Genomic DNA, 10,179 nt, shown 5'->3' on the forward strand with positions numbered 1-10,179 from the left:
TATGTCAATCATGGAGAACCACCAACAATTAATAATAAGCATCATGAATCATGTCTATAAGCAGGATTGCAATGTTCATAAAAGGATATGATAAAGTGGTATCTCGCTTGCCCGAATTTGAATAGCAAAACATAAATGCTCAGGCACCTCTGAAGTTCATGGAAAGACTAGAAGTAAAGATTGTCAAAGATAAAAGCATCAAAGTTATACCACAATCAATCATATTTTGAGACAAGCATATTATACTAAGAATGACAGTTGTGCTCTCAAGAAAGTTCTCAAAGAAAGGATGGAGACACAACGTAAAAGTAAAAGATTGACCCTTCGCAGAGGGAAGCAGGGATTAACATGCGCTAGAGCTTTTCATTTTTTAAACAGGAGTAAAATTATTTTGAGAGGTGTTTGTTGTTGTCAACGAATGGTAATGGGTACACCAACTACCTCATCAACCAGACTTTCAAGAGCGGCTCACATGAATGACGTTATTTCTACCAGCAAGGTAGATCATCCCTCCTCTCTTTTGTTTACACACGTATTTTAGTTTTATTATGGGTGACACTCCCCCCAACCTTTGCTTACACAAGCCATGGCTAACCGAATCCTCGGGTGCCTTCCAATCAATCTCATACCATGGAGGAGTGTCTATTTGCAAAATTAAGTTGCTTACTGATGAATCAGGGCAAAAAATGTGAAGAGAATTTAGTTTGATTAATTTGGGGCTGGGCACCCTGTTGCCAGCTCTTATTATGAAGGTCTGTCAAAAGTAAATGACAAGGTCGAAAGATAAACACCACATACTTCCTCATGAGCTATAAAACATTGACACAAATTGAGAAGCATTTTGAAGGTTTTAAAGGTAGCGCATGAGAATTTACTTGGAATGGTTTGAAATGCCATGCATAGGTATTTATGGTGGACACTTTGGAATAACTTGGTTTTCAGGGGTTTGGAAGCACGAGCAGTGTTCCCGCTCAGTACAAGTGAAGGCTAGCAATAGACTGGGAAGCGACAATCAAGAGAGCAGTAACTGTCATAATCATGCTTGCGGCAAAATAAATTAACGGGGGCATAAAAGTGATACAAGAACTCTGAAGCTATTCAGAGGAGGATACCACAATGTCATACCTATTTATGAATAAAACAATGCAAGCAAATATCCATGACATGCTACCCATATTAATAAATTGGTGGTAATCATGAGAGATCATGAACTACTAGACTTTCTTAAATGACATATACCTCACATGAACCAACTAATCATGCTCACATGGATGAGTATATGTACAAAAATGAAAACAAATACAGTTCATACCAGCCTCTCACCACAGTCGAATTGTCGTAGATCGTCATTATTGCCTTTCACTTGTGTAGCTTGAATAATATGGAATGAAAACCACGCTCCAGCCACCGAAGACCATTGAACTCATAATGAACTTTACAAAACCAAAGAAGAACAGCAAATATTTTTGGTGTTTTCGAATTGGAAACAAGAACAAAAGGAAACAAGCAAACAAAGTAAAATCTTTTTGGATTTTCTTATAGCAAACCAACGATAGCAAATAAAGCAAAATAAAAGCAAGAAACCAAAATAAGCAAATGGTGAAGAGAAACAACAGAAATATTTTTGGTCTTTTTGTGTTTTAGGAAAGAAACAAAGCAAAAACTAGAAAATGAAAACTAGAAAAGTCACATAAGCACAAAGCAGCAGGAATTCGTCAAACTTGACAGCAGTACAGTAATCGATTTTTAAGAAATTCTTCCGCTGCCCAGCTCGAAAAGTGTTCAACTAATGAAAGTTAGATAACAACCTGGGGAACATGCACAAAAATTGGCTTTGCAAAATAACGTTCTGGCTGTTTTTGAGAATTTTTATGGTAACAGTCCAGAATCTGTTTTCAGGCAGCACTTCCCCAAATATCATCTTCCTCTCATTAGAAAACCACTTAAAGAAACTAAACAAGTATATACAAGTATCCAGCAACCATAATATGCAAAGAATGAGTGATGCCGGTATACCTCCCCCCAAGCTTAGGCTTTTGGCCTATGTGGAGATCAATCCCATGGTGCCCATGAAGTAGCACCTCCGTAGTACGACGAAGATGGATCATATTCCGGGTATGTGCTGGAAGAAGCACCCGGATACGTGACGGTGTAGTCGTAGGAGGGCTCGGCGTCCTCGGAGTCATGCTGCTGGTGGAAGCCTTGTATCTTCATTTTCTCATCCACCTCCTCCTTAGAGCGCGACCATGGTTTCCTGTCAATACTGAACAAATCTGGCTGTGGCAAAGGGATTTCCCTCTCATCCCCGTCAGCAAACAACATTCTATAGACAATATTATCTGAACTAGAATCAGCTGTAACAAATTGATGACTCTTCATAGCAGCAATATCAAGCCTTATAGGAGTTAATGGCACATCAGTAGGATCAAGAGGAAATTCTAGATGTGCTAAAATGCGTGATGCAATAATTCCTCCAAAAATAGGCCCCCTGCTAGACAAGCGGCGAGCAATAAGAGCACCAAGATGATAAGGTGTCTCTCCAGTGAGTGCAGCAATTAAGAAAGCAAGATGATAGCTAGAAATATTGCTAGTGTTCTCCCTACCAAGAATGCTAGTAGCAAGGTAATAAGCAAAATACTTAATGGCGGGGAGTTGGATGTTTCTTATCTTGCCACGCTGAATGGTGCGGCAATCATCGTTGGTGATCTCTCGATAGAGCTCAAGCAAAGCCCTGGGATTGTCCTCGATCCTCTTAGTTGTACCTACAGGGGCAATACCCAATGCGGCACAAAAATCTTTCAACTTCATAGTAATAGCATTACCATAGATCTTGAATGCAACTGTCGGGTGGTAGTGCTTGTTGTTGAACTTGAAGCTCTCCACAAAGATTTTAGTGAGCATATAGTATTGCTCCCTTTCATCTTCCATATAGGTGGTTAAGCCCGCCTTACCAACGAGGGTCAAGAAATCATCCAGCAACCCTGCATTACTCAAAAAGTTATAACATGGGAAAGATGAAGCATTAGGGGCTCCATTGTCCTCTTCGGGCTCGAAGCTTGGTGCGATGACATCCTCATTATAGGATTGCCTGAATCGAGTGGCGGTCCTAGAAGGCCTTCCAGTGCTTGTAGTCTCTCTCTCAAACACTTCTCCAAAGTTATAATTATCCATCTCCCTTTTCTGAAATTTTTCAACAATCATTATAAAATTTGATTTGGTGACATATAATTGAGGGAAACTACTATAGGAACTTACTAGAGTACTAATCATGCATCAAAACTAGTTTTTGCAACTTAGAACAAGCATGCAAGCTCACTAAACATGTCACCTATAGCAGCAAAATATTCAAGATATACTCAACCAAACAAAATTCTACTTGGATAATCGGGGGAGTCACATACCAAGGAGCAAATGTGCCAAATTTCAGACAGAAATCTGGGCTGAGCAAAGAGATCGAGAAATCTTGAGCTCTTGAGCGAACGCGAGTGAGAGGAAACTGGTGCGAGCTTTTTCGGAGAGAGAGAAGAGAATGGGAGGAAGAGATGAAGTGGTGGGGTAAAGGGGGGCCCACACGCCGAGTGGCGTGCCCCCTCGCTGGCGCGCCATGGCTGTGGGAGTGCCACCCTGGGGTGCCACCCTGGGGTGCCCTACTTGGTCATCCCAGTGCTCCAGTGCGTCTTGAAAAATAGGACCAACGGTATAATTTTTGTGAATTTTTGAAAACTTTGAAAAATGCACATTTACGGGTATTAATTTATTATTACTGGGCAGGAAAAGATTTTTGAAATTTCTATACAACTAAGAACTTTGCAAAACAAAAGTGCTACAACAAGTAGAACAAGTGGAGGAAGAAAGAGATGTTGTTTAACTCCTCTATGCATATAAAATGAATTTGTTAACAAGGTTGATCAAGTCTTGCCACCAAATAAATTTTACATAACATATGAAGAAATAAACCTCAAATCAATCATGTTACCTTGTATTGAATTGATATGGATCCAATCATAATACTTTGATATCCTTCTTTGGGCTCATATATAGGACAATCAATAGCTCCCACTTTGATAGTTCTCACATTAGAAATTGTATTAACTCCACATACTTTATCAATCCTCTTGGGGAAATAAACGGTATGCTCCTTGTCATCAACATTGAATGTAACTTTTCCTTTATTGCAATCAATAACAGCCCCTGCGGTGTTAAGAAAAGGTCTCCCAAGAATAATAGACATATTATCATCTTCAGGCATTTCCAACACAACAAAATCAGTTAATATCAAGCAATTTGTAGTAACTTGAACAGGAACATCCTCACATATACCAACAGGAATAGCAGTAGATTTATCAGCCATTTGAAAAGATATATCAGTAGGTATCAACTTATCTAAATAAAGTCTCTTGTAAAGAGAAAAAGGCATAACACTAACACCTGCTCCCAAATCACATAGAGCAGTTCTAACATAATTATTCTTAATAGAACAAGGAATGGTCGGTATACCTGGATCGCCCAACTTCTTTGGAACTTTACCATTGAAAGAGTAATTAGCAAGCATACTGGAAATCTCCTCATTAGGAATTTTCCTTTTGTTAGTAACAATATCTTTCATATACTTTGAATAAGGAGGCAATTTAATAGCATCAGTCAAAGGGATTTGCAAGAATAAAGGTTTCATCCAATCGCAAAATTTATTATAGTGTTCTTCTTCCTTCGATTTTAGTTTCTTAGCAGGAAAAGGCATTTGCTTTTGAACCCACGGTTCCCTTTCATTACCATGTTTCTTAGCAATAAAATCTTCTTTAGTATACTTTTTATTTTTAGCATGCTTTTCAGGTTCATCTTCAACCTCTTCTTTATCAGAAGCATCATTCTTATCATTATCTTTATCATGTTCATTACCACTTTCAGTTTCAGCATCAGAAATAGAAATACTATTAGGATCATTAACAGGTTCAGAGGATTCTACAACATTTTTATGTTTCTTCTTCTTTTTCTTTGAAGGTGCACTAATTTCTTTAGTTCGTTGAGAATCTTGTTCAACTCTTTTGGGATGCCCCTCAGGATATAGAGGATCTTGAGTAGAAACACCGCCTCTAGTTGTTACTTCATAAGCATGTTTTTCTTTAGAATTATTTTTCAACAAGTCATTTTGCACTTTAGTGAGTTGATCAATTTGAGTTTGAATCATATGAAAATGTTTAACAATCATCTTAACATCATTGGAGGTTCTCTCCACAATACCATGTAATTCACTAATAGCTTGAGAATTTTCCATTAAATGATTCTCTACTCTCATATTAAAATTTTCTTGCTTAACAATATAATTATCAAACTCATCTAAGCATTGAGCAGGAGGTTTTGAATATGGAATATCTTCCCTAGTAAAGCGTTGAAGGGAGTTTACCTCAATCATGGATGAAGGGGGAATTATCTCGCATAAATCTTCTATGGGAGGTAAGTTTTTCAAATCTTCGGATTTAATACCTTTCTCCTGAAGAGACTTCTTGGCTTCCCTCATATCTTCATCATTTAATTTAATTAAACCCCTCTTCTTCAATATTGGTGTCGGGGTTGGTTCAGGTGTAGTCCAATCATCATGATTCCGGCCTATTTTAGCCAATAATTCTTCAGCTTAAATGCGGAGTTCTTTTCTGAAAACACAACCAGCACAACTATCCAAATATGCCCTAGACTCAATGGTTAGTCCACTATACAATATATCAAGTAGATCATTCTTTTCCAGGATCATGTTCGGGTCGAGCTACGATAAGAGAGCAAAATCTTGCCCAAGCTTCGGAAATTTCTCTCCATCTTCTGGTCAAAATTATAAATTCTCTTCAAAGCAATATGTTGAGCACTAGCAGGAAAGTATTTTGAAAGAAAACATCACGCAAATCAGTTGGACTTTTAATAGAACCAGGAGGCAAATTATTATACCAAGTTTTAGCATCATCCTTTAATGAGAAAGAAAAATTTTAGCAACAAAATAAGTACGCATCTTGATATCATCAGAAAACAAGCTACTCAGAGTAGACAGCTCAATCATATGTTCTACAGCACTTTCTTTTTCAGTACCACAAAAGGGTGTTTTCTCAACAATAGATATATGAGATAGATCAAGAGAAAAATCATAATCTTTATCCTTAATGTTTATAGGAGATGTGGCAAATTTAGGATCAGGAGATAACTTATATCTAACAGTACGTTGTGCGAGAAACTTTTTATTTTTTCTTGCATCAGTAATGGCATTGCATTTATCAATAAAATCATCATTAAGCTCCACATAATCCTCATCAGGATCATCACTAGAATAATCAACAGCCTCAGGTGAACTAACAGGTGTAGCAGCCGTTTCATCAGGAGTTTCAGTATTTTCAATTTGTCTAGACCTAGCAATTGTAGCATCTAGAAAAGATCCCAATGAACCACTATCATCAAGCACAGCAGAAACATTATCAATATTATAAGAGTTTTCAGATTCAGCAGAAGTACCAGCATGTGCAACTTGTGGTGGTGAAACAAGTTGGCTTATCACAGGATGGTGAATCAAGAGCAGCGAGGTACTCGAGTTGTACCTTTTCTTGTAGTGGATGGTAATATGGCAACTTTAGGATCGCGATATTTACCCATGATGGAGAATTTGCAGCGAACAATATCAATCCAAGTGAACTTCCAAATAAAGCAATGCTCCACAGCAACGGCGCCGGAAAAATAGTCTTGATGACCCACAAGTATAGGGGATCGCAGCAGTCTTCGAGGAAGTAAAACCCAATTTATTGATTCGACACAAGGGGAGACAAAGAATACTTGAAAGCCTTAACAGCGGAGTTGTCAATTCAGCTGCACCTGGAAACAGACTTGCTCGCAAGAGCTTATCAGTAGTAATAGTTTATAGCAGTAGCAGTAGTGAAATAACACGACGAGTAACGAGAGACAGCAGTAGTGATTATAGTAAACAGCAGGATTCAAATACGTAGGCACGGGGATGGATGACGGGCGTTGCATGGATGAGAGAAACTCATGTAACAATCAAAGCGAGGGCATTTGCGAGATAATAATAAAACGGTATCCAAGTACAAAGCAATCCATAGGCATGTGTTCCGTATATAGTTGTACGTGCCCAATGAGAAACTTGCACAACATCTTTTGTCCTACCAGCCGGTGGCAGCCGGGCCTCTAGGGAATCTACTGGAAATTAAGGTACTCCTTTTAATAGAGTACCGGAGCAAAGCATTAACACTCCGTGAACACATGTGATCCTCACATCACCGCCATCCCCTCCGGTTGTCCCGATTTCTATCACTTCGGGGCCTTTGGTTCCGGACAGCGACATGTGTATACAACTTGCAGGTAAGATCATAAAACAATGCATATCATGATGAAATAATAACATGTTCAGATCTGAGATCATGGCACTCGGGCCCTAGTGACAAGCATTAAGCATAACAAGTTGCAACAATATCATCAAAGTACCAATTACGGACACTAGGCACTATGCCCTAACAATCTTATGCTATTACATGACCAATCTCATCCAATCCCTACCATCCCCTTCAGCCTACAGCGGGGGAATTACTCACACATGGATGGGGGAAACATTGATGGTCGATGGAGAGGCGTCGGTGGTGATGTTGGCGATGATCTCCTCCAATTCCCCGTCCGGCGGAGTGCCGAAACGGAGTTTCTGGTCCCGAGACGGAGTTTCGCGATGTGGCGGCGTTCTGGAGGGTTTCTGGCGACTTCGACTTCTCCCCGTGCGTTTTTAGGTCGAAGGCATTAAGTAGTCCAAAGGAGGGTGTCGGAGGCCGGCCGAGGGGGCCACACGCTAGGGCCGCGCGCCCCCTCCTAGGTCGCGCCACCCTAGTGTGTGGGGCCCTCGGGCCTCCACCTGGCTCGCCCTTCTGGCTCCGTCAATCTTCTGGAAAAATAAGACCATTCGCATAAATTCCGAGGATTTTTCTGAAAGTTGGATTTCTGCACAAAAACGAGACACCAGAATAGTTCTGCTGAAAACAGCGTTAGTCTGTGTTAGTTGTATCCAAAATACACAAATTAGAGGCAAAACAATAGCAAAAGTGTTCGGGAAAGTAGATACGTTTTGGACGTATCAGTAAGCATGGAGGACAATTAAATAGTGTAAGAGATAAAGAGTTACTCTCATTAGAAGGTTGGTATGGGTAGCTAATCCATTCTTCCTCCTTCTATTCATCACTCTCCTCCTCTTTTTCATCCAATGAGCTTTCAGGTTCATCAATCTCCTCCTCTTTTTCATCCAATGAGCTTTCGGGTTCATCAATTTCTTCTTCCACAGGTTCCTGCAAATTGTGAGTGCATTCTTGTGCATTAATGAGTCTCCCTTTATAATCAACTAGCCAAAAAAATGGCGCGGCGGCACGCACCCTATCTGAAGCGCTATGTGAGGAGAACCTTGGAAGCACAAGAGAATGATGAATGGGTTATACAGAAAAGTTACTTGTTAGCGGTCACACCACAACATGGCCATTGTCTTTTATTGCTTAAAAGAGAAGATATGAATGACACCACTTGCTTATACTGAAATTCGTAAACATGAAAAGAAGATCACTGATGTTCCATCAAATAGATACATGTGTACAAAGAACTGGTCTTACAAAATAGGATAGATAGGTGGGACAAATACACATGCATAGAAAAGTGATCATACAAAGCAGAATTTCTATCAAAGAAGATAAGGGTTCCACTTATGTAGACTAAATCTCGTAAATATGAAAAGAAGATCACTGATGATCTACCACATAAATACATGTGCATAAAACCCCGATCCTATAAAACATGATAGATAACTGGGACAGAATATATATGGGTAAAAGCCTGTTCATACAAATCAGGACAGATAATTGGACAACAGGAGCATATGCAGCACTGGTCCATACTGTGATGGATGATCATCTAGTAGCTCGATGGGGCAACACATGAGAACCATTACATAGATACAACCCAGGTTGTACCATGGATTGACATTCTTATAAATATAGGGCAATTTTACGCCGATGCATGAACGCCGTCCTGCTCCATGGGGCCCCAGATCTTCTCGCATCCATTGTACCCAAAGATGGTCAGTCCATGGGCCTTAAGATGAATAAGATCCTAACATATATTATACAAGTATTTGAGGGTGCAAGGTAGCACTTCAGACCTAACATATATAATACAGGTAGCATTTTATAAAAAATCAAAATGTAAAACCTTCAAAATAATACGGCAGTCTTACAATCATATCTATTACTCTCAAATCACAACAGATTGGTTTAAATATCTATTAAGATTTCAAACATGGGCTCTTGCTTTGTAGAGCACAACCCAGAGCGGAAACAAAATGCTAGTCTCATACAAAACTAAGCAAAATTTCAACCTGCCGGACCAGAATAAAGGGGACTTCATGCTATGGATACTTACACCTCCCATAACATGAAGTCCCATTTAAATTTTAATCTGAGCAACCAACAAAGCAAGAAAGAGGAAAGTTTAAAAGGTGAAAAATTGGGAAAGTTTATCTGCTTTGTAGAGGAGTGTACGCTACAACTACCCCTTGAGTCAGAGAAGAAGAACATCGTTGTCAATAGAGAAATTGTAGGGGGGGATAAGGTGCTGATAAAGAGAGCAAGATTAATTGAGTTGGAGAACTTTCCGATACAAATTACCATAAACCTCTAGGCACCCTAAATACTGGAAAGATAATCACTTAAATGGAACACTTGTATTTGGACAGCTAAAAGATCCCAACCACAACAATACATCAGTGTTAATGTAAGTGGTTGCCTATACCTGTAGCATCTATCCATTCTATAGGTGCTACTCTGTTCTTGTTACAAAGAACAACATAGGCTGGTCAACTTTAGAACAAAATTGTGGGTATGCAACTTATTGGATGTCAACTATTTAAATGTTACTGTAGTACTGGAATAAGGAGATTTAAACTGACCAAGCTAGGAATTGGCAGGCATGGTGATAATATTAGCATGTAGTGCATGGGTCAAACTAATACATTCTGGCAGCTACTTAGATATATATCACTGACCAAAACCTAGAAACGATAGCCATGTTAAAAAGGGAACTACCCGGCTCACTTTTTTTAGGATATGATAAGCTATGAATTTGCATAGATATCAAAAGGGAACTTATGAAATATAAATTTGTTAACCT

The sequence above is a fragment of the Lolium perenne genome, chromosome 1 (assembly GCF_019359855.2).
Source record: "Lolium perenne isolate Kyuss_39 chromosome 1, Kyuss_2.0, whole genome shotgun sequence".
Lineage (NCBI taxonomy): Eukaryota > Viridiplantae > Streptophyta > Magnoliopsida > Poales > Poaceae > Lolium > Lolium perenne.